This window comes from Melopsittacus undulatus, chromosome 5 (genome assembly GCF_012275295.1).
Source record: "Melopsittacus undulatus isolate bMelUnd1 chromosome 5, bMelUnd1.mat.Z, whole genome shotgun sequence".
Taxonomy (NCBI): Eukaryota; Metazoa; Chordata; class Aves; order Psittaciformes; family Psittaculidae; genus Melopsittacus; species Melopsittacus undulatus.
This window is the reverse complement of record NC_047531.1, coordinates 15253123-15279789: the sequence shown is the minus strand read 5'-3', so window position 1 is coordinate 15279789 and position 26667 is coordinate 15253123. Positions and strand designations below refer to the sequence as shown.

General features: G+C 36.8%; 1 protein-coding gene across 1 annotated transcript in view; it reads right to left on the bottom strand.

Moving 5' to 3' along the window:
- The window catches only part of FOXP2 (forkhead box P2), a 410714-nt gene that overhangs the window by 268330 nt on the left and 115717 nt on the right, over positions 1 to 26667 (bottom strand). Inside the window, 1 exon segment of the mRNA NM_001281546.1 lies at positions 16246 to 16329. The gene's annotated coding sequence lies outside the window, so the exon portion shown is untranslated.

Sequence of the window (26667 nt, the reverse complement as noted above, 5' to 3'; positions counted from 1 at the left end):
AATAGCTGGCCCAAGTGCTGTGACCCATGTAGCCACAGCTCTGATGAACTAAGCACAGGCTGAAAAACCTGCCTGAGAACCAGAATAAATATGCAGTTACTTAATTGTGTCTGTACCTCTAGTCTCACAGATGTAGACATACTCTGCAGGAATCCCATACTGCTATAAAGGGGAGAGTGACTTCTGTTGAGTGACACCAGAGTGCCCTTGGAATACTTCCAATATTGAGTGTTAAGCACAGAATCAGAAAAAAAGCAGGAAAAAACTTTGTCCTTATAGTGAAACCAGTTACATTAAAGATGAACAGAGAAACCAGACCCTAACACAGCTATCATATATTAAAATCCAACTGAAAGATAATACTTTTGGAAGAGCATTTTTAGTATTTGGTGTTATTATTTTACTTTTTTATATACATTTACTTGTACAGCTCTTATTAAAAAAATACTTCATTTACAAGAAGGTGTCTCCAACATCTGAATATTTACAGTATCTTCACGATTTTATGTGTTTCCAAGTAAAAATTATTGACAGTTTGGGACAGAAATTCTTGCTCCAGGACAGAAAAAAACTCAAAATGTTTTAACATCAAATGGTTACATCAGATTGACAGACATAACTCTTTACCAGAGAGGGATACTGTACCTCACAATAGTATATTAATAAATCAGGTTCTAAGATTCTAATTACAAGCACTAACTGAGCACTATATTGTAAAAGAAAACTATTCTGCAAACTTCACCCCCACCCCCCCCCCCCAGCACTCTCAGAGTGATGGGACAGGAACTGAGAACTGGTGCATAGCCCCGGACTGGGAATCTCGGAAGATTGGTGCATTAAATTCAGGTAACAGGAAATTCCAGGTAGCAATTCTGGTTTTCATGGATCAGAACATCTGTAATCTCAGTATTTCCATAACTTTTCCATCATGTAAAACTTACTTAAATTGTTTCCCAGTGGATGGGTTCCACATCCCACAGCTGAGAATCCAAAATAAGCAACCATGGTTTTCATCATACAACAAACCCTTCTGCCTTCTCACAGTTGAAAAGCAGTGAAATAATAAAGGCTGTTGATATTTATAGGGTTTCTGTACACAAAAAGTAGTTTATGGCTGACTCAGCACTGCAGACCCCCCTTAAGGGATTCACACTATACCAGTACCTGTTGATGCTGTCACTGATAATACAAGACAGACAACATTGTTCTTAAGATATGCTCCTGAGCTATTCAGGTAATCATAATAAATATAAAACCAAAGTAACAAATTAGGTTTCCAATAATATTTCTGGTGTGAAATGCATGAAGGATGCCATATTTCAGAAATACTGCTAAGGCTTTTTGCAAAATCAGGATACATCTTCAGAATAGACAATTATATCAAATCTTGAGTTAATCCAGTTATCCAGATACCCATAAAAAAGTAAGAGGCATTTCAGCAGGCAAACGCACTCACTGCCACAGATAAATGTGCAGAACCCTAGTAAGTACAATCATACTATAGGTACTACACACTTACTGCTATCCAAAACAGCAAGATTAACGCTACCTCTAGCAGGTGTACACATATTATGACTGTTCTCTTAAGTGCAAAACAACTGAGGACAGCTAACACTGTATAGGCCATATGGACATATTTCCATGATCATAATGTCCAAAGCAATGCTTCCGGTTTTGGAGGGTTTTGGCTTGTTTTTTTTTTTTTTTTGACAGGGGTGTGAGGGGGTGTTTTTCATTTGTTGGTCTGGAAAAAAAAAAATCAGGATTTCTTACTTCATGAGTTTTGAGATTGGACAACTATCCTTTATTCTAAGGTTGTCACCATTATCTCACTTTTTATGGGACTTCTTATGTTCCTGTATACAAAGTTTCATGATTTTACTCTATCTGTCCTGAGCTTTATTTCTGTAGGAACTTATTCAAGAATTTTAGGTCTCTCAAGATTTTTTTTCTCCTTGAAACGTGAAGGAATAGGGTTCTACATGCTTCTTACTCAGGGACCTTCATTGGCCTTGACTCCAATTATGCATATGACACATTGCAAATGCTATTTCTTGGTGCTTCAAACTGCTAAAAAAAATATAAATAAATAAAATAGAATTCCAGTAAGATACTCCAGAGCGGTCATGATGACACTGCGATTTCTAAGTACATGTAGTTTCCTGAGCTCTACTTCTCAGCTCAAAATTACATCATATGTAATACACTTGCAATAGTATTTTGCAAAGATTTCTGGAAGCTATGTCCTACAAAAGATGACCATTTTAAGGTATTCCTTATTGATTCTTTTAGTTCATAACAGGACTGCAGTATTACAAATCATATCACTTTTGCCCGTAGGAGAAGTCTAGGAGACCTTTAGAGTTCTAGGATCTAGAAGGGGACAGGGCAGACCCAGACTGTATGTGTCTGTCATTGCTTCCCTGTCACTAAGGGATGGCAGGACAAAGACAGCAGTGGTTTAGGAACCTTGTAAGCTTCTGTGTCTCACCACAGAAACTTTCAGGAATATTGTCTAAAAAGAAAGAGCTCACTTCCCTTATTCATACCAATCTCTTTATGCAAATGCTATGAAAAGGTTACCTGTGACTACTGCCAGTTTTCTTGAACAGACTAGATGATTTCCAGTTTGAAGAGACCTATAATGATCACCCAGTCAACTGCCTGACCAAAAGTTAAAGCATGGTATTAAGGGCACTGTCCAAATGCCTCTTCAACACCAAAAGGCCTGGGGCATTGACCACCTCTCTAGAAAGCCTATTCCAGTGTTTGACCACCCTCTTGGTAAATAAGTGCTTCCTGATATCCAGTCTAAACATCCCCTGGCACAACTTTGAACGATTCCCATTCTTCCTAACACGGGATGCTAGAGAGATTGCCCCTTCCCCTCCTCAGGAAGCTGTAGCGAACAATGAGGTCACCACTAATGCTTCTTTTCTCCAAAGCAGATAACCCCAAAGTCCTCAGCCACTCCTCATAGCCATTTCCAGCCATTTCACCCCTTCCAGCCATTTCACCAGCGTTGTTGTCCTCCTCTGGATGCATTCAAGGACCCGCACAACCTTCTTAAATTGTGAGGCCCGGAGCAGTATACAAGAGAGTTTATGCACTTTGTCACTAATTAACAGTTTACCCTAACATCTATAGCACCTACCAAACAATAAGAGATGATGCCAATTAAACAGCTGTATTATTTTTGATCCAAATGGATTTTGTACTTCAAGTACATACTGCATTAAGCTGTTTACTTCTATGCCATAAACATACAGACAAATAAATGCAAATGCCAACAAATGAACACTACTCTAACTTTAGGAACATGCTGGAATTTATCACTACTGATATACACAGTCCTAAAAGATGCTAAATATATGATTACAGTTCAGCCAAAGATCTATTCACAGTCTTAGAACTAAATGTACCTATTTCTAGATAGAGTCCTGATGGTTCAAACTTTATCAAGTCAAGCCATATATGAATATATCATCAAAACAATTGAGGCTTCTACAGATCTCCAGCATTAATTATTTTAATCATGCATACATGTTCCCTTGACAAAAAGTTCATTGGATATTTGACTTCAGCAGAAAAAATCTGCACATTTCCTGCACTTCTTTTTAACTTCTACTCCCTTACTGAGTAGCATTTGCATTGTTAGAGGAGGAGAAACTAATAAATTAGCACTTTTCCTCAAAAAAAATACCAAAACAATTCTATGCAGGAGTAGACTAGGAGTGGCAGAAGGAGTCATCCACAAAATAAATACATAGAGGAATGTGGTATATTTCCCAGCTATCTTGATTATAAATGGAATCGGTATTATTTGATTTGCTAATTTGGTGAAAAATGCTGAGAGTACAAAGAAAGGAAATCTCAAAAAGACTTCCTCTACTTCACTCAACTTTATCTGACCTTGAACAATGCTGGAGCAAAGAGCCCAGACAAATTAGATTCTACATTTACAAGAACTCCACACAGTGAACATCTAAGAGTGTGAAAACCTCCTGACAATTTTTCCAGGTAGTTCACAAAACCAGGTAAGAATTTCCTTGCTAAAACATCAATCGGCTCCCGATGGGAGTTACTTTAGGTAGGCCCGAGGAATAAGAAGCTTCAGAATTACATTCTGTCACAGTACAGCAGCTCAAGAAAAAGGACAAGAGCAAGGGATTAAGGAAGCTTAGATATTGTTCACAATTCAAATTAATCTTTGAGTAGATGATGGGTTGTAAGTGACAGATGAATAAGAAAGTCAAAATTTCAAGTAAATGTTGCTTCTGTCCCACAGCCAGCAAGATTTGCTCAGCTGAACTACAGTATCCTACAGTATGCCTGACTGATGCAAGGACAAACAGCAAGGCACAAATTTAAGCTAAAAAGCTTACCCTCATTAATAAAAGGGTTAAGGAAGAAACCTGGGGTTTGTTTTCTTACTTTTAAGCAGAAAGATGGTAAGTCAAGAGTGCAAATCAAGCAGGGTAAAACTCACACGAAAAAAGAGCAACAAATACTACTGCCTGAACAATCCTAGAAGTCTTATTCAAGTCATTTAGAAAACTCTCCTACCCCGGATAAGAGATCAAACAGGCCTGTTCAAATAGCTGGTGTTGTATGATGGCTCATCTATATTGCATAAGAGTAATACAATACATTCAGAAAAGCCTAAGAAAACATTAACTATCCCATATTTAATTATCCTTTATACAATTAAATAAAAAATAAGAATCTTTTTATAAATGCGTAACTATTAAATTTGCCAACTAAGGACAAACTTTCATCTTTTTCTCTTAATGTACATAAATAAACTTGACACAACAAATGAAGAGAAAACAAACAAAAAACAATGACCTATACCAATTAAAACTAACCAGACCTATTAAGAAAAGCTGAAAACCAAAATGTGAATACTTTAAGCAATCATGTGTAGTGAATTCAGATGGTCTTTTATATACTCTCTTTGTTGTGATTTGCCAAATCAAAAAATCTCTTGTTCTAATTATTTTAATAGATTTAAATGAAGCTGTTCAGGACAGACTTTTAAAGCTACTTTATTATGTAGAGTAAGATAGAAGCAGTATCTTTTATTTTCAATAGACAGGTTTAAAATATTTTAATAAATGCCTTCACATTACAGGATTTTGTATTCCTAAGATATAAATAAAACAGTAACTTTGTAAAGCTCACTGAGTAACTACATAAGCTATTTTACAAGAAGGATATACTTTTCATTCTTTTCTGTGAATGCATAAAGCTCTCCTTCAAGCTCTTACTAAATCTATTGATCTGTGAAACACAGGGCACTCCAGGGAGGCAATTCACTTGACGTTATATATCAAATGAGGAGATGAATAATGATCATACCATTTGGTAATTAAACGTCTTACAAGCCTTTTAACTGACTGAACGTCAGAAAGGTCAAATGAGATCAAACCTTTTTTTTGGGTGTGTTTTTTTTTAATTCTTTTCTTACATTAGCAATACAGAAGTCATATTTAATAGTAACTGTAACACTACATGACAAAATCAAATAATTAAACAACATACTTTTCATTCCTATATTATTACACAGTTCAAATATACAGAGAAATTGTTATTTCATCCAACAGCCTTATTGTAATCTTAACTATTAAGCTTACAGAGAAGTAGCCACTTGCCAGGATAGTTCAAATAACTAGCCATGTTAATGGCGTAAGAGAAATGAACAATACATAGAGCAAATCTAAAACATGCTAAAGCACCAAGCAATTAAAAAAAGTAATCTCATATAGTTACAGGAATCTGACTCCTTATGAGAAGATGAGTACAGGCCATTTCAACAGTTTGAGGACATTATCAGTGTTTGTTACTTTACACATTATTTTGGACATTTTATCGATTAGCATCTAGCAATAACAAGCTTTTCATGCTATAAACAAATCCAAAATATTTAATAAAATAGTCACAACTATAATTTCATGAACAGTTTTGCCTATAAATTTAGCAGCTGCAAAAGGCAATCAAAAGATGCAGCCAAAATGGCTTCTACTAAAGACTGAAAACACTGTGAAAAGCAACTGCCTCAATGACTAAAAATTTTTCTCCAATACCTTTTTCAAACATGGCCTTCCTAGAAAAGCTACTATCTATTCCTATACAATTTAGGCATAAGCTTATGGGTTCTCATGAATCAAGGTCTGCATTATCAGAAAGACTAAATCCCTCAATTTTCATGCAAACTATCATCCTCCTTCACTGCCCCAGGACTCAGGTCCCAAATATTAAAGAATGTCTTAGGAGAATCACAGAATGGTTTGGGTTGAAAGGGACCTTAAAGATCACTTAGTTCCAACCTGCCATGGGCAGGGACCCCTTCACTAGACCAGGTTGCTCAAAGCCCTGTCCAACCTGGCCTTTTCCTTGAAAACAAACAAATTGTATTAGCTTGTGAAGAGAACATCCAGGATATTCCTCAATACTGGGATAGATCCAATCAGCTTCCACATACATACAAACACACAGCCAATCTGAAATAACTGAAGAACACAATGAGTAACAGCCTGTATGTATATTACAGCTCTGTTTCGCAGAAGAGCAGATAGACACTCTCAAAAACCATCCTTAGTCTACTGAACCAGTATCCCTGTGTTAAACAGCTGTTTCTGCACAGCTAGAGCTAACCCAGAAAAGGAAGATTTCTTGGACAGAAGCTGAAAGAAAAAGAAAGGATTTTCAGAAGGCATCTAAAGAAGTAAAGCAGCACATGAATCTGCCAGCCAAAGGACAGAATTTTTCTGGGGAAGTCCCATATCCATGCTAAGGACTGGCTATTACTACAGGTCATGAGAGAGATGTGGGAGATATCTTCTTAATATCAACTGTCAACTGCTCATAGTACTTTGTCTTTCTTTGTCTCGAGGCTGGGAACAGAGGTCAAGTTCACAAAATGAAATAGAGGTAATTAAATCACATGCTCTATCTTCTGGTATCATTTAAGTATTGGACAGGGTATTCAATTTCATAATGTAGTAACTTCAAAACACTGACCTATCAAATACACTCAATCAATCCAATATATAGCTTTTCAGGCCTAATAAATCAAATAAATTTCAAACACCTCGAACTAAAAATATTTCTGGATTGCAAAATTAAAAGAATATAAATGATAAGATTGCAGTAACATTAATACTTCATGAGACCTCCATTTCTTATATAGTCCAAAAGTATAGCATTCAGCAAATCTCTGCAAGACAGAGAAAGAGCAAATACTAATTTTTTTTCTAAAAGGTCATAATGAAAAGTTTTAGGGAAAAATGCTACCTCACTGGTATTCCATTATCTTTTATAACACAAAGTAAATAACTGCAGGACTTCCACAATAGGACAACTTCTCTTAGGAAAGCAAATAAACAGGTGCTCAGATCAAACTTACTTTAGGAGAGTATTATGCATGTGATTTAAGCACTGACCTGTGAAAAGATGTTTTGTGAAGGCTCTAGGGCTTCAGCATATGCTCACTTAGCAAACAGCTGCAGCAGTTAAGGATGCTCCCACCCTCTCCATCCTTCCCCTGCTGTTTGTTACCTTCCCACTGCCAGAGCTGCCTGCCGCCATTCAGGGGCTGACAAAACGACCATGTGAGCACTCCTAAGGAACTTTCCTGCAAAGCAAAGTACCATGGTTCAAACTGTCATGGGTTTTTCACTGCATCAGCTGAGGATCTTTTCCGCATTCACTTCCATTTTCCTTTTTGAAAGTGATACATTGAAGAAGAGAAAGAAGGAAGAAAGTAGCCGTAAGTTCTGGTGTAAGAGCAATAATGAATTTTGGTGAGAGCAAAGATACCTATAACTGCAGCACCTATTCATTAAATAGTTATGCACTTTAGTTATTAAAAGGATTACTGATAATAATGAGCCTAATGCTTCTGCAGTAAAGAAGAGAGACTTACAAATGGGCATGCTAACCTTCCACATTCCTTATGACACTACTGCTGAAAAACGCCAGTGAAAAATGATTCTGTCATAAGAGATATCTTTAAATATTTACCTTTTATTTAAGGTAATAGCTAAATATTTAAATTATTACTTTTTTAAATATTCTTCCATTCATTTCAGTAATACAGTTCAATATATCAGCCTTATTTGTAAAAATAAAATAAATTATAATCCTGTTACTCCTTTAGTCCACTTAACAAGTGGAAAGAAACTGTTCTGAAAATTCCAGTTTAGTTTTGATATGATGGTGATGCGAAGATTACAAAATCCTGAACTTGTTTTTTTAAACAAGTACTAATGACCAAATTTCAGAAGGAGTATACTTACCTAAAACTAAAGGCCTTTGACTGGTTGAGCGGGAATTCTGGATATATTATTAGTTTAAGTCTTTAATAAGCGAGAGAGATAACTGGATTTGTATTGCGTCATGAAATATATCTTACAGCAAACAGAAAAAAAAGTAAAACCTAATTGCAAGTGGCCATGTAAGAAAGTTTCCATCTTGAAAGGATGGAAGCTAAATATTCACCAGCATGACTGTAGTATGCTCTGTTCAGATAATAAATACTAGTTTCAAATTAGTTGCACAACTTTTAGGACATGAGGTCACATGTCTTTTGTATCAAACAATCCGTCTGATCTAATGTGAAATGTTTAGCAGTTAACTTCACCAAAATAATAAAGAATGATAATAGGATGCATATTCAATTACAGAAGCACAGGAACAGCTATATGTATTTTAACAGATCAAAACAAAGGTTAATTCAGTATCTCCTTCAAATATAACACTGAAATAAAATTACATTCCATTTTCCCCTTACTGTAGTTAACGAGGAAACTATACTCAACCAAAGTTGAGTATAGAAGAAATTTCTATTCCAACCAAAGTTGAAATAAAAGAAATTAATGAATTTCTAATTTATACATGCTGATGCACCATGTCCTAAACCTTATTTTTGAGAAGCCACTTTATATAGTTTAAACTATAACAAGCAGTTGTAACTTCACAGTCTAAGATTACACGCCTGGTATTTTCTTTTGCAAAACCTTCACTGGATCTGTTATAATTTATGGAATCTTCATGTAAGTACTTGAATCTATACGCACATGTTTGGATGCAGGACCAGAACCAACACAGGAATCAAAACGCAGCCTATTTTGCTTCTCTAGAAGACTTAAGCTCAGAAAAAAAAATCGTAAAGAGTTGCTTCAAAAATCAAACTGTGAGCATTTGACTTCTATTAAAAAAACTGATGCAGTTAAGCACAGTTTTCTCCATCAAATCAGTAAAAACCTATCTCCTGTACACTGACAATCATCACTAAATAGCTGTTTTACAGACCACATTTAAAATGGGACTGTGATCTTTGTCCAGTTCCTAGATGCCAGTGCCCACATCAAAAAAAAACCTCAACAAATCATTACCTCCTGTTTTGCTAGGTGCCTTAATGTGTTTTCCAGAGGAGAGAAGAAATCACTCCCCAAGACAGTTAACAAGCACCACTTACACAGATAAAACCCATTTAAATCAGTTTTTTTTGGGGGGGGGTTTAACTCCAAAAGCAATCAAACAAACATCTACTTCATTTTCAAGATCTCATTTCAGGAATCAGACACACTGTTATTTCTTCCACATGCAGTTACTTGCACTGAATGGGTTTCTTTACTGCCAATATTTTTATTTTTTAAAAAAGGATTTTCAATAGCTACTTCATCACATTTATCATGGATTGATTTCTGGATAACAGAACTTCAAAAACATCCCAAAAATACAAATAATTTCTTTTAATGTGTTAATGGAAAACACAGGGAACAGTAACATGAAAATCAGCCTTTCCAAATTACTGCAGAAGAGACCATGCTGAAAAAAAACAGCATAAATAAGTTGTTCTGAAAAATATCCGAAACCACATTTTGCTTCCTTCAGTTTTACAGAAATCCAAAGTAAACTACTGTTGAAATTTCTGTTTCTCTTGGTAAAACTTGCTCTTATTCTTTCTAAATCTATCTATGTTGGAGCACTCACAGGTCTCAGCATTTTCTCTCAAAAACTGTGGTAATGCTTAATGGCTTTCCAATTTAACTAGAAAAGCCATGAGAGAAAGAAAAGACTTCACAGAAATGAGCAGTGATTCTTCATCTTGGATCTCCTACCACAGAGGAAACCCCAAGGCAATTCTAAGTATGTAATTAAAATCTAATTAAACTAATATCCTTTGTTGCCTTCTCCAAAAGCCAACACTTTCTAAGGATGTAATTTCATAGAAAGACAAAAAGAAAAAAAAAAAAAAGGGTTAAAACAGAGATTTGTGACAGAGTTCTGTCTTCCGCTAGTCCCTCCCACAGAAAGACAAAGCTGTTGATGACCCTTTTACTGGACTGCCTGAACAGAAAGACAACCAAGGAACGAATGAGGAGAGACTTCCCTCAGGAGGATGGGAAGCTCTAGCTATCTTGCTGGCATCACAGTCACTAAATTTTGCTTTTCAAATGTTGAAATTTTAAGTCTGGAACAGTCTGGAGCATAGAGCATAGAGGGTTTGGCCAGACACGTGCAGTCATCAGCACAGCAACAACAGAACAGAGAAAAGACCTCTCGGGAGCACAGCTGGTGCCAGTGCACCAGTGCATTGTAAGCACAATAGAGAAATTTTCCCTCTTAAAACTATGACCAGGATGGGAAAATCTGAGAATATCATTCAAATTTCTTAGATTTATTCACAGTCATATTGGAAATATGATTTTGACCAGCACTGTCCCTGCCATTGGACAAATCATCACAACTAGCTGTGTATTCCAGCTAACAGTTAATCTAGAAATCCATTCTTACTATGTTTTTCCAGTCTGTCAACTCACTCCTGCAAGTCATTCTCAAATGGCTCATTCATAATTTATTTTGAGCCCAATATTTGTGAAATCTCTCAAGCATCCTAGCATTAAGTACCAACAGCACAAACCTAAGAATTTTTTTAACTTTAGAAAATAAAATTTATATCTAACACAAAAGAGTAGATTTTATTTAAATATAAAGAAAAGAACAAAACAAATATATTTGTTATTTAACTGGCTGTGTTTTTAAGGTAGAAAGCTAAGGCTGTGTCTGCAAACTTTATGCATATATTTTTAACTTATACTAAATTTCCTTTACTGATTCTAAGTGAGTTTCACATAATTTATTGTACTCAACTAAAACAGAGGTGTCTTGTTTCCTTGAAGAAGTGGCCAACTAGCAAGAAGGCACCCCTTAGTGTGACTAAAAAGACTAATACTCATTGTTATCCACATAAAAAAGAGGTATATGTTATCTGTTGCATCTTAACTCACTTATTATGTATTAGCTTATTTCTAAAAATAACACACACTTACTGCACTGCTTATCTACAACAATTCTTTATAAAGTATTGTGAGGAGTATTTGTGGTTTGTTCACCGATACCTAAACAGTTTATCACAACAGCTTGAATAGTTTGTATTTTTGCATACTGCACCACACATAACCTTAGAAATGTCAGGGTTTACTGTAGTAACTTTACTTGTAATATTCAAAATTTTGTCACTTAGTGATTATTAAAGACCTATAAAAGTAACAATCTATTTTGCATTATTCCACAGAATTATTTTCTGAAATAATAAACTCACCCTCAGTTAATCTCTATTATTTTCTTATATTAAGCTTTAAGAGACTATCCATCATCAGTCTCTCAAAGAATCAGAAGCGATGAGAAAATAAATTCACTATATCCATTACACTTAAAAAAAAATAAAATCCCTCTGTTTGAGAGAAGTAACAATTTAAACACCAAAGGAAATTCCACTGGAAATGATGATAATACTATCAACAATTATACTTTTGGTAAAAGCCATTAACAGCTTAACATCAAGCCAGCAGACACCTTTTCCTGGTATATTGTGCATAAAAAGTATTCCCATCTGTTTCAATGCGTTGGCTTTTTCATGGACTTAAACCTGTCAAATTATTCCATTTGATTTCAGAGAATTCTCATATGGCAATCTATTTTATTTACTTTATCTTCAATAAAATGGTTGAGTGAGCATTACCAACTATGAGACACAAGTTTCAATCAGTCCTCTGGCAAAGGCGTCAATCTACATTAGACCTACTGTGCTGTGAGCTGCAGCCAGAAAGCTGGAGTGAGACAGGGCAACAGTGAATGAGTGAGAGAGACCTAATAAAGCAGCAGTGAAGAGAGAGAAAATTCCCCCTAGACACTACCATACACTGCTTATATAATGCATGTGCCTAGTTCAACACACCAGTAGCTCCTTAATAAAGCTGACAGCTAAAAAGGAGCTTCAGACTCCAACTTTATTTTACATGACAACTACAGTAATGGTCCTCTGTTCTCAAGCAGGCCACATTTAGAAACATGTATTCAGTTCAGTTCAAAATTAAGAGCTCTCACCTCCCTCATTTATGTCACTTAGAAAAAAGAATCATAAAATTATTAAGATGCACCCCATCTTGCCTCATTTCACACTATTACCTGAAAAAATAGACTTCAACTAGCTTTTCCTTCAAAGTTTCTATTCTAGAAAGCACAAACCAACCAGTGTATTTGAGCAATAACTCATTTCTGAATCATTATCACAGTATCATTAAGGACTAATTCCAACAAATGTGGGACATAACTCCTAGATGCAGCGAACACATCTCCCAAAGCACAAACTTCGTAATAGGTAACACAAGTTCATATTTGATATGTGCTGTAAGAAGCATATTATTGTATTAGTGCTCTTCCCAGCAAATCAGACCATTAAGACCATACTTAATGTTCGGCTGAACTGAAGAGCTGGCCAGTTTAAATCCGTAATTTGATACTTCGCACAATCACAGCAAAAAAACATACTATCTCATAGCTCCAGGCCACAAAAATTTGGTTTTATTAATGTAAACTCCTTTTTGCCAAAAGTTGCCTTCAGATTCCCCTAAATCAGTAATTTACAGCTATTCACAATCACCCTGGAAAGCAATTCAAAATTCTATAATAAACAGTATCTCTGTCCCTAATACAATTCCATTAAAATATAAAGTACTGTTTATGTTTCAGGCTCTTCCTGGTGGAAACCAGACTGAAGACAAAGCCCATCAATCCCCATCCAATTACTTCTTGGAAAGCCAACACCATTTTTTCCTTCCAGGACTATGCTGTACATCCTCCACCCCTGCACCTACAGCAGTATCAAAACTTATCTGCCTTCTGACCAGACATGTGGAAGGGTTAGCCTTCTTTGTGGACAGTTACTACCAATCATTTATCCAGCTGAAGGAATGACTTGTACATCAAATGTTGCACGTCAGTAATCAGCATGATCACCAGCAATGAGTTCTTATAAAACTCTTCAGACAGCTCCAGTTCAGCTGCAAGATGACTATTAGATGTACCTTGTACTGATCTAATGCACAAAATAAACACATATATAAAGTGAATATTTGGTAGATATACAAAATGCATACATATACAACACATGTACATGAGTCATACTGTTTAGAGCCCTGTAGTTCCAGCAAGAAACAGCAATGAACACAATGTTTTCCCCAAATTGCCAACACAGGACAGAAAGGCTCATTGACTTAACAAAAATTAATACCACAATTCAATTCACTAACACAGAAAATATTCAGATTTAGAAAACTTCCTTAGCTTTTTTCCCAAAGCCTAATTAACTCAGAAAATCCAGACATAACTGTACCACTAAAATCCCAAAGGCGTTCATTTAAGCCATTAATTCAAAACTGGAACATTTTTTTTCTCTGCTTTTGCACTTTTCCAACATGGATTTTTGTCTTGGTTTCAGTTTTCCAGCCCTAACTCAGTTTCCTAAGACTTAGCCCTAAACAGTTAAGCGGTCTATTGAAAGACAGGACAGAAAACAAACAGATTTTTTTCTCTCTGTTAAGTATAAATGCACTCATGAATGAAATTTTAATTTTTATGTATTGCTATCACCACATTTATGACTGAATCCTAGTTTTCAATCAGTGCAAAGATACTTGTGTCCTGCCATAACAAAGTATCAACTGCAAATGGCATACTGAAGAATGAGCATTCAGAATTTACTACCATTTCCTCATGGGCTACAAAACCACTCCCTCTCCACTCTCACATACTGCAAGAAATAGAGACCAGTGGTAAAAAGGCCAAAGAGATTTTTGGCTTTTTTACAGAAAACATTTTTATAGATTGTATTTAACTTAAAAGTTATAGAAGAAAATAATGAAAGAAACAGAACAACAGTTACTTTCCCCCATATGCCTTAAGTTCCAGACATAGAGGAATTCAATAAAACGATACTGCCAACTATTATACATGTGTAAGTCAGTATTGCTGCATTTCTGACATTATTTGGTACAGAACGTAGTAAATTTCCAGAAAAAAAAATGTCCTTTTAAAATAAACATCTCTTGCTGGCTCACCAGATTTCAATTAGTACACGATTACCACTTTCTGTCAAACCGAACAGTTCTCCAAGATACTGACACTATCTGTGAAGAAACTATCTACTATTATTACAGCCAAGTTACACTGTTCAGACATGCGTATAAATATACGCTATAAATCCAGTCATATTTCCATTGCTACCTAGAAAGCAAAGAATCTGACTTTTTTTACTGTTTTCTCCATTTGGTTATGTAAGGAAAAACACTGCTTTGAAAATGTATTATTACATATTAACATACATCCTTACACAAATTTATAGGTTATGGCAGTAACATCTATAGTTTCCCTGTACAGAGCTGTATAGTTCTTTATTTACAACACTGCTAAAGCTGATATTGTATCTTTTCTTCTTTTTATGGTTTCACCATGTTCACACAGTACCCTTCAGGCCCATGAGTCAAGTCCTTGGCAGAAAGTGAAGTTAAATCTGAAGAAAGGAATTTTTCTTTTAATTACTCCATGAGTAAAGACAGTCACAGTGAAACACATACCAGGATGATCTTGTTTTGCACTGCTTTGAATTAGGTAAAAAGTCTGTGTTTCCTCCCAGAGGGTGAAACTTTAGGAAACTTGTTATGAACATAGTTTCAGCACTAATTACTCTCACCATCATTAACTCCTTTGGAACTCCTTCTTTTCTTGCCCTTCTGAGTTGTCAATTCATGACAATGGATATATCAGTATTATGGAGCATATAGGTATATCTTAGTATTTCATAGTACCTTAGCAGTTACTGCACATGACAAACAGGGAAACAATACATATTTACTTTGGAAATAGTGGTGTACCTAGAGGCAATTAGGCCTGGTTACCATTACGGTGAGTTAGATTGTACACAGTTGAAATCTGCATCTCTAAGATACAGTATCAGGCACCAGTTGAGCAAATTTTGCAATTTACACATTAATATATTGTCTAGAATTTTGAATTTGAAAAATTCTGGAAATATGCTCAAGGAATTTTCTACCTGTGTAGGAAAAGCGAAATGTGAACAATTGCAACACTCAACATATAGGTTAATTATTTATTGCAATATCAAGTATGAAAAATCTGAAATAGATGTGAGTAGCTTGTAAGCTCTTGTTTTACACTAACTCCTTCATTATGTCCTTTCCCAGATCTCTCTAAAGTAAAAAACCCCCGGTATCAACTGTACATGATTCACTCAAGATAGCTGTGAAGGTCTGGATCAAAGGAAGGTGTTCAGTGCAGGCATGCCAAGTCCCACGGTGGCAGTACACCCACTAACAGTGTTTCTTCACAGGCAGGTTCAGACTGTTAACACACATAGCAATTCAAACAAGACCTGAAGTCATGGTCCTTGACATCACTGAGTATTCCTGGTTATCAACAGAACACGTATCACCTCAGTTTCAGGAAACTAAGAATATCCAAAATCAAGGATGCATTACTATTTAATCTTGCCTTTTAGAGTTTTAATTTATTATAATACATATGTATACAAGTAAAGTGTAAAAGAATTTTCTGACCAAATTAGCTTAATTATCATACTCCTGATGCAGCTGATGTAAATAAACTACACAGTGAAACCGAACTCCAGAGTTCCATAGACCTTGGTGAAAAAAGAAGTTTTCACTTATTTTTGTGGCAGGCACTGAACAAGCATGTAGGGAAGGCCTGCATGATTTAAATACTCTCTGCTATCCTGTCATACTGCAAGCAGTCATACATCTCAGTGAATCAGAGGTCGCAGAGATCAACTATTTAAATATGGGCTGGTAAACAAGAACAGAAATTCCAGAACCAATGGAAGTTGCAAAATAAGACTTGTGATTCTTTATAGGTACTCACCTGCTTCTTCTAAGCCTCAAAGAAACCTTTTCACTTCAACCTTGAACTGAAGTGATGTCCAAAATCAATTCCAGTACCATCATTCTGACAAGACAAAGAGAAATGTTTACAGCTATTTAGACATAATCTAATGGAAACAACACAGAATTTGGCTTTATCACAGCCTCTAATTAGTTCCAGATGTGTATAAGCTGATTCATAAGTATATTGAAAGAAACAGGAAGGATTTATACTTTTTAATTTTTGTATTTTGACATAAATATTTTGGTTGAAATACCAAACAAGTTCAAAGAGAAAGATTCTTTCAAAAATTAGTCAGCTTAAATGTAGTCCACAAAGACATCCTTGTCTCTAAATTGGAGAGACATCAATTTGATAGATGGACCACTTGGTGGATAAAGAACTGGCTGGATGGCTGCACTCAAAGACCTGGGGTTAACAGTTTAACGTCCGGCTGGAAACCAGTAATGAGTGGTGTCCCTCAGGGATCAGTGTTGGGACTGGTCTTGTTTAACATCTTTGTTGGAGACATGGACAGTGGGATTGAGTGCGCCCTCAGCAAGTTTGCCGATGACACCAAGCTGTGTGGTTCGGTTGATACCCTGGAGGGAAGGAATGCCATCCAGAGGGACCTTGACATGCTTGTGAGGTGAGCTGATGCCAACCTCATGAACTTTAACCATGACAAGTGCAAGGTCCTACACCTGGGTTGGAGCAATCCCAGGCACATCTACAGGTTGGGCAAAAAGGAAATTCAGTGCAGCCCCACGGAGAAAGACTTGGGGGTGTTGGTCGATGAGAAAATGAACATGAGCCAGCTTCAGTGTGCACTTACAGCCCAGAAAGCCAACCGTATCCTGGGCTGCATAAAAAGAAGCGTGACCAGCAGGTCAAAGGAGGTGATCCTGCCCCTCTACTCTGCTCTCGTGAGATCTCATTTGGAGTATTGTGTGCAGTTCTGGTGTCCTCAACATAAAAAGGACATGGAACTGTTAGAACAAGTCCAGAGGAGGCCACGAGGATGATCAGGGGACTGGAGCACCTCCCATATGAAGATAGGCTGAGAAAGTTGGGGCTGTTCAGCCTGGAGAAGAGAAGGCTGTGTGGAGACCTCATAGCAGCCTTCCAGTATCTGAAGGGGGCCTACAGGGATGCTGGGGAGGGACTCTTCATTAGGAACTGTAGTGACAGGACAAGGGATAACGGATTTTAACTTAAACAGCAGAGGATTAGATTGGATCTAAGGAAGAAATTCTTTACTGTAAGGTTGGTGAGGCACTGGAATGGGTTGCCCAGGGAGGTTGTGAATGCTCCATCCTTGGCAGTGTTCAAGGCCAGGTTGGATGAAGCCTTGGGTGATATGGTTTAGTGTGAGCTGTCCCTGCCCATTGAAGGGAAGTTGGAACTAGATGATCTTCAGGTCCTTTCCAACCCTAACTATTCTATGATTCTATAATTGTTCATCAAGTTTCTGCCTTGAAGTACAGGGACAGATAAAGCATCACTCAAAGTCTAGTCCTATTTTTTTAATTCTATTTTTATTATTAAGGCACCTAAAGGCAAACAAGAGGGAGGCTTCCCCGAAGTACTTTGTTCCAGACAGAGAATTGCACACAGTATCACTACAAGTTTACAGGGTCGTCTGAAGGAAGGAACAGAAGCTGGGAGACAGCATGCCAATGAAATTTAAATCTATATGCATTTTAGGAAGGATAAAAGGACAAGTAAGGAGAAGAAAAACAACTCTGAGGCTTAGACTTCAATGAAGGGAGAAGGTAGGAAAAGGCAAAAGAAATAAAGACAATGCAGACCAAATAGAAAGTATATATAGATTACTTGATCTAAATATATATATATGTGCCTGAGCATATTTCCCTTTGCTGCAATCAAGTAACACAGATAATCCTACATCTCTGCTAGAATACTCACATGCACTCCAAAACAGAGGGGCTGCACACAAACTGTCAAATAAACATCTGGGAATTTTCTGCAACAGTGTTAGTTTGCAAAGAACAAAACCGTGGCAAGTCCTGGAAATACTTCCAAGCATTTTTTAATTTACTAATATAGACACAGCCTCAGTGCCTGAAACTCTGATACTTCTAAAGCTGATGCTACCGGCCTCTCAGTGGTGCCTGTTGGCAGTTGTCCCTTACTGACAAGGTCATGCAGAAGCAAACTGAAGAGTAAAATGAATGTACAATTTTAAAGAAAAGCCTGCTTTCTCACAGTTTAAAATATATATATAAGAAAAAATAAAAATCTGTGTTCCAACTGGCATTATTAATACACACTTTTTTACAAGATGTTTGGACATTTAAAAGAGCTGCAGCTCTAACTTCTTCCTTTGTTTGTAGAGTGTAACAAAACCTGCTGGGAAGGTCGAAGTTCCTAGAAAACTGAAAGCTACCTAGCAGCCTCTGTAGTAGAGCAAGTGAAGAAGAGCAAAGAGTGACAGGCTGGAGGAATAAACACTACGTGAAAGCCCTGCACAGTAGGACAGCACTGGGAAACGAGAAGGAAATCTTATGAGCTCTTAATACAAAGAGAAAAAAGAAGAAAATGTTAAAAATGGGTAAGAATCTAAAGTAAATATGAGGAGGTGAAGGTGGGTGGCAATTCTTAAAAGTTGTTGAAAAGTATAATATATCTCAATGAAACTTTGCTTGATGGTCATATGGTCACACTGGATCCACAATGGAAATATCCAACTAACAGAGCATCATTCCTCTTGCTCTCCTATTTCCTATTAAAAGATTGCAAGTGTAGCTTTGCTCTAAATCTTTGAAATGCCTTGTGCACCTGAAGCCTAGGCAAAAATATACCTTATGGTTATTTCTTCAACAATACGTGTTGTTTACAGCTGTTAATATGTAAGGCTCAAACATCAGTATTCTGTATTTCTCTTTTTTTCTATACTGCTTTATGTCAAAACAAATGGGTTTTTTAAGCTTCAATCATACTAAACACATTGTGCTTCAACTCAGAAAGGAAGCTAAGATAGTTATAACATATGAAATCTTACATCAAAATAAGACCTATTTTGGCTAGATATAGCATTCTTAGAAGAAATTAGCCTTCATATGAAAAAATATCATACTCAGTCTTATTATAATTTTACCTTTGGTCTTTTTTAGTTAACAGGATTTCTATCATTTTTCAGAAGTCAGTAAGGTACATTTAAAGTGGACAGGATCACATATAGTAGATGTGACAGATGTGTCAGATGCAGGCCTTATCTAGCAATATTTTTTTTACCAGTACGAATCTTTACATTTAGTAACTTAGACCTTCTGACCTATGTTTTATTTATACCACATTCCAGCATGCTTTACATGATGAAGGCAGCTGCCTCTGAAAAATAGTACTTTAGTTATAAACATTGATTTGACTTTTCTTTCCATCCTAAAACCCGGACCTGACTTATTCCAGTTACGCCATTTTAACAGTAACAGCATGTTCCATCCCTTGCACCATAGCAGGTAGACCTTTGATGACAATGTTCACTTATCCCATGTTGACAGGTATTTTTTCTATTCTTCAATATCTAACAATTCCATCCGCATTTCACCTGAACCCTAACAGTTTACATTCAAATCCACAGAACACACCAACAAAAGCCTTTAAAACACCCAGGCAGAATGTAATTTTTAAATACAGTTGCAGTGGATGAAAGTTCAAGCAATTCTGGCAGCTTAACGTGATGTTGTTTACTCAGGCAGGAACACCCTTACCATCTGAACAGTAGAAAATAACTGAATTCAAAGTCACCTGCATGACACTTGACTTTCCACTCACGTCCCTAAAATTTGAGTCACACAAACAATACCACAAACTCCTAAAATATCTGAAAAAGGAAAAACGAACTGGACGATAACTGAACTAATATGACATGTATGTTTATTAAAGATGCTTATTAAAACACAGATTTAGAGGAATATAGTATATTTTTTCTCCTAATGATAAAGTGTGTAAGAGTTATGATTACACATCTAGCACAGAATCTACATAGGTGGCAGATGCATTTTCAAAACTGGTAGTGTTATGCAGTTCAGGTAACATTTTGTCATATGATACACCACACTAGAGTTTTACATAATAAAGCATTATTCTCTGTACGCACAACTAAGAATCTGGCTTTTATTTGAATGGTCACGGTTGTTTCAGAAGTCATTAGGATATAAAAATAATTTAATTCAGGAGACAAATTCATTCTTAGATTAAGACATTCCTTTGAAACTGGCCTTAAGTAAACGAATACAGTGCCTGTATGCTACAAACCTCTTCCTTTAACACATTAGTTTGTTGCATTCACCTCTCAACTCATTTTAGGCTTTTGATTACAAATCAATAGGATAAGCTTGCCTGTTTTTTGAACACTGCCCCTATGGCAAAATTTGGGGTTGATACTATATGGTCTTATTCATTAACCTGCTTTGTTGGTGGCCTTTGGTCTTTTCAAAAATGTAAATAACCTCACCAAAAAAAACACATCTCTTTAAGCAGCTCTACTATTTGATAGATCAATAGCCACTGTGGTGTGTCTCTATTTCACATAAGCATAACTTGCTCACATTTCTTCTGTAGTAGAAATGGTTCAAACTGTGTGTTACTGCTTAAATTGGGTACTTGTATGAAATTTTCCAGTGAAGCACTGGAAGCATTCAGGAATATTTTAGAACATGTCTGAGGGCTACCTATATAAAGTATCTTCAGACCTACTCGGTTTAAACCAGGTAAACTGTGACAAAGACGTAACTGATTGCATTAAAGCAAGAATTACTTGTTAGAAAGACTATAATTTTAAGGGCATATACATTCACCGGTATCCACAGCTTCTACCTTTCTATTGTATAGCCCTTCCATGCAATTAAAAACAAAAGAAGTCTTAATTCGTAACAGGACTTCTGACAAAGTCTTATACTGCACTATGTCAACAGGACACCCCGGATTTTGTTTGAAAATACATCATTTACACACAATCTATAATGAAGATTTTCTAAAAGTGTAAAAGAAAAATATTTAAAGTTACTTAATAGTCTATGTATTTTTAGTTATATTTAAACTATTTCAAGACGCTCATTTACCCTATAAAAATATACATTTTTTAAGAATACTATGTAAACCACAGAACTGCAAATAAGAAAAAAATACTGCTTTTCTTCCTGAAGCCAAGTATTTAGTTAGACAACTTCTGTGACAAATACTCAAAAGCTCATAACCAGAGGAGCATTTCTAAATGCTGTTATAATTAACAAGAACATGAAAATAAATTAGTAGTTATGTTTTATAACCATTTCAAAGTTAAGTAAGCCTGTGAAAAGACCTTCATACTGCTGTGATATCATTAGCCAATTTTTACATGCCACTCTACATTCCTACTTAGACAAATGAAGGCTGCATTTTGTTATGTCATCAGTAGCACCAAACAGAATTATGGTAGTGGTAGGAGAAGCAATCTTTTTTTTTTACCTGACACAGAGAAAACAATAAATTCCTGACTGCTTCTTGATCTGTCAACCTTCCCCAACTGTACCTTTTCCAAAACTTTTAACAAATGCTACGTAATTATAGAATTTCACATTATATATATTCTACAGCACTAAAATTAATCTTGAATTTTCACAGTATGAATTTTCTTATCAAAATATTTGTAATCAACCAAGACAACATGCAACTATGCAAGGAATAAAATTTACAGAAAAGCATTAAAAAATTAGCATTTAATGCCTTGGAAATTGAATGGTGTCAGAAAAAAAAAAAAAGATGACATGGACTAAATGTATCATCTACTTCTGATATGTCCCATTCACTGTGTAACTGATGTACAGGTTACATGCAACTATATGAGGTCTGGAGAATGCGAGAATGCTCCATTTAGGTGTTACATAACCTAAAGATTAATAGGACACTGATTACCTGTGCTTATCAAGGCACGCTGGAGAAAATGGAGACAGTACAAATAAACAGGAAGCCTGGAGCAAAGGAAAAAAAACCTTCTTCAGCTTTCTCTTCTGAATAGTTGGGTATACAGATTAAACCACCCCTGAGGCAAGTCTAAGTTGCTTTACTTGCCCTTACATGATAGATAAACCGTGTTGACACTAATCTTATGAGTATGCACGATACCAATATCATATTCACGGTGATTTCTGAACAATTTATCCAACATGCACAGATACCATGCCTTACTTTATCTTCAGGCATGTCTGCTTTCTGCTGAAAACATACAATATACTGTAAGACAGCTCAGAGAAGAACCACTTTCCACTTGTTGAATTTTCTCATCGTAACAAACTGCAGCTGCTTACAGGAATTGAGGGAGATGAATACAACCAAAAATGAAAGCAATTGACTATTTTCTAAATAGCTTGATCTACAATACCCTAAACACAATGGCACAGTGTGAATTCTTTCCAGAATTAGAATTTTTTTCTCCCATTTTCTCATGTTACATGATTAGATGGGATTCAGGAATACTATCAGATGAAAACACAGAAATAACTCCTTTAAAAAGTATTTATCTCATAAGAGCACATATATGGTGATCATCCTCGTTTGTCCTACATATCTACTGATGTACAGATTTATACATCAGTAACACATAATGCCAAAGATGCCAAAGAGCACCTGACCCTTCTGCCATGATGCAGGCATCATATCACAGACTCATTCACCCACAGTAGGAGGTTGTCTAGTCCAAACTGTATAAAGCAGTACCTGAATTCAGACTAGGTCACTCGGGACATCAGCCAGATGCATCTTCAAATCTTCCAGAAAAGGCAGTTCTACAACCTAGCTTCTCTAGGCAACCTGTTCTGCTGTATAACTGTCTTTTCATTGAAAATCTTTTGCCTTATATTGAATCTAAGCTTTCACACATAAGAGCTCCACACAGTCCAACTGCTCCTTCATGTAAAGGGCAACCCTCCTGCCTCTTGTCCTGCCTCCTGACTCTTCTGTAGGGATAGCATCATCCATCATCAAACTCCCGCCATTCATGTTGTTATGCTACTTGGTAGTTTATTCCAATGACATCATAGTTTTGCATCTACATACAGAACTCTAGCTCTTCCCGTTTCTTCATCACTCACAAAAATCCCATCTAAATAACTGAAACCCCAATAAAATCAATGAATATAAAAAAAAATAAACAGCTACATATACAGCATCCAGGGCAAAAGAAACACAGAACTCTTAAACTCCACACCCAAACAATGAAAAACCCCCCTAATCAATGAAAATACACCAAAAAATGTCCACGAGCTGCCAGAAAACATGACACACACCCCTTAAGCTTCTAAGGTAAAGACCAAAAAGCAAATGGGGAGAAAAAAAAAAAAAAACAAAAAAGCTAAGCTAACTGGAAGAGCAAATGAGCAAACAAACAAGAAATGTTTCTAACCTTTTCAACCTATTTGGGCAACCATGTTCTCCTACCAAATAAGCTACCCTAATGTCTTCAACTATGCTGTATTTTCGTAAGGACCAATACAGGTTACTGGGAAAGCTCAGCAATTCAGCTGAGTTTAGCTAGTTTGTTCATTTGTTTGTTTGTTTGTTTTTCCCCACATCAGTTACAGGATGACTACTCCTGATTATCAGATCTATCTGGAAGTTAATAGCCCATTCACATCAAAAAACCCAGAGACTCATCTTCAACAATGGCCAAGGAAGAAGATACTGAGAAAGACAGAGGCTATAAACAGAACCCATGTTCTGAACTAACCCATAAAATACCTAAAGACACCTAAGAAACAGAGCACCTTTATAACTCTGAAAAACGTTCCTCTATAAGTGTAGCAGGTAAATATTAGGGCTGTTAGATATTTCTGCCTGTCTTGTAGGAGTACATGACACACTGGGGTATGACCCAAAGTAAATTTCTATCCACAGTCAATAACTGCTTTGATGTAGATTGTAATCTATGTTCTTGAAGGAGCAACAAAAGACAAAAATCTCTACCATTATTTCAAAGAGGGTCACTGAATAAAAATGAGTAAGCTTGTTACAAGGAAGAAAAAAGGGGCAGCTACAAGAGTCACATTTTCACAGGTGGCACAGAGGCTGATTAAAGACACCTTTTGCCAGCTCAGAAGAACTGCATGCAACCAATCAAAAAAGACTGAGAAAATCCAGAGAAGGGAGCTGTCATGAACAAACAGGATGAAGAACGTTATCAGAAAGAAAAAGGCATCCTTTTCAAAGCTTCAGGCTTTGTCAAAGTGAGGAAAACAGAAAGGATTGTAATCTCTGGGAGGCTTAAACATAAATACACAGTAATAGGTTAGAGGGCTGCAGGGACCAGCAGGTCCCTATCGGCAGCCCCAGGCCGTAGCAGGACAGGCCAATGCTGCGAGTCAGGATTAGGCCTAGTGAGTAGTCTCTCACATATAGCCACCTAGAAGCTTCTGCTCAGGGCTGGCAGAGAAAAGAAGCCACAGAAAAATTGGGTTTGCATCCATGGCAAAGGAGACTGGAGAAGTTATTAGGCCAGACACCCTCCGTAGAGATCTCCACGAGAGGATCTGTATAAACTGAAGTGCCATTAGGAAAGATGCAAACAAAATGACAAACTGAGCTGTAAGAGATAATTTCTATGTTGATCATCAACATCTCTAAAGGAAAACGGGTAATAATAATAATGGACAAATGCCTGCTTCAAAACTGACTAAATATCAAAGAAAGGTGGTCATATGAAATCAGTCCTAAAAAACCTACAAAACATTCAGAAAACTAGAGATCAATACACAAATTCATTCTAGCCAATTTGGTACAGACCACAATAGTTTGTGTATGTCAATATATACGAGACATGTTGGGAAGGAGTCAATATTCCAGAAAAGGAAAGCCATGTCTCAGATGATCACAGGTTTTTTGAGAAGTCACTGCAGCTGTTTAAGTTCAGTGGCAATGCAACAGTATCTAGAATCCAGTATATAACTCTTTTCTCTCTTTCCCTCCCTAGCCAAACAGATTAATGTAGACCTGTAGAAGGTCCTTATGACCTTATGAAGTTTAACCATGAGAATTCCAAGGTCCTACACCTCCGTCAGAGCAATCCCAGGCACAGCTACAGGTTGGGCAGAGAAGAGATTCAGAGCAGCCCTGGGGAGAAGGACTTGGGGGTGTTGGTCAATGAGAAAATGAACATGAGTTGGTAGTGTGTGCTTGCAGCCCAGAAAGACAACCATATTCTGGGCTGCATCAAAAGAAGCGTGACCAGCAGGTCAAAGGAGGTGATCCTGCCCCTCTACTTTGCTCTCGTCAGACCTCACCTGGAGAATTGTGTGCAGTTCCGGTGTCCTCAACATAAAAAGGACACAGAACTGTTGGAACAAGTCCAGAGGAGGCCATGAGGATGATCAGGGGACTGGAGCACCTCCCGTATGAAGACAGGCTGAGAAAGAAGCAGCCTGGAGAAGAGAAGGCTGCGTGGAGACCTCATAGCAGCCTTCCAGTATCTGAAAGGAGCCTACAGGATTCTGGGGATGGACACCTCATTAGGGACTGTAGTGACAGGACAAGGGGTAACGGGTTGAAACTTAAACAGAGAAAGTCTAGATTGGATATAAAGAAGGAATTCTTTCCTGTGAGGGTGGTGAGGCACTGGAATGGGTTGCCTAGGAAAGTTGTGAATGCTCCATCCCTGGCAGTGTTCAAGGCCGGGTCATACAGAGCCTTGGGTGACATAGTTTAGTGTGAGGTGTCCCTGCTCACAGTAGGGGGATTGGAACTAGATGATCTTAAGGTCCTTTCCAACCCTAACTATTCTATGATTCTATGAACCAGAGAAAACAGAACAGTCCAAAAGTACAGATGATTTCTGTACAGGCACTAGCTATGTAGACTATGATGCTACAGGTTAAAAAAGAGATCTAAGAAAAATCCAGACATGGGAAGGGCATTGCATGGGAGGCCAACACTCCAGCCAAAGAATTAACAAACCAAGATACTGGACAAATGTTCAAAAAAAAAAAAAAAGGTGATTTCTTATTTCTCACAAAACTTTTTACTGATCTACAAAGATCTGGTTCCTTAATAATTACAAAGTGCTGTAAACTGTTATCTCAATAGATAATTTTCTTGCAGATATTTCATAAATTACCCTCTTTTCCCTGAAATCCAGCCCACATGACAGAGGTACATAGATGTACTTCAGAGAAGTTGACGCATTTTTGTTATCAGAAACTCTCATCAACACAACAGGATCCTCAATTAAGAAAAAAGAACATTTAAAAATATTTTTAATACACATTTCTGTTTGAAACTAGCATAAATGCACATGTTAATTGCAATTGTAACTGAAGTCACAGGTATTGTTAGCTGCCAATTGCTACGGAGCAGGGTAAGAACATCAGTAAAGACACATGAATATAAACCCAATCCTACTGGCCTCCTGTATCACTCATTACCAAAATG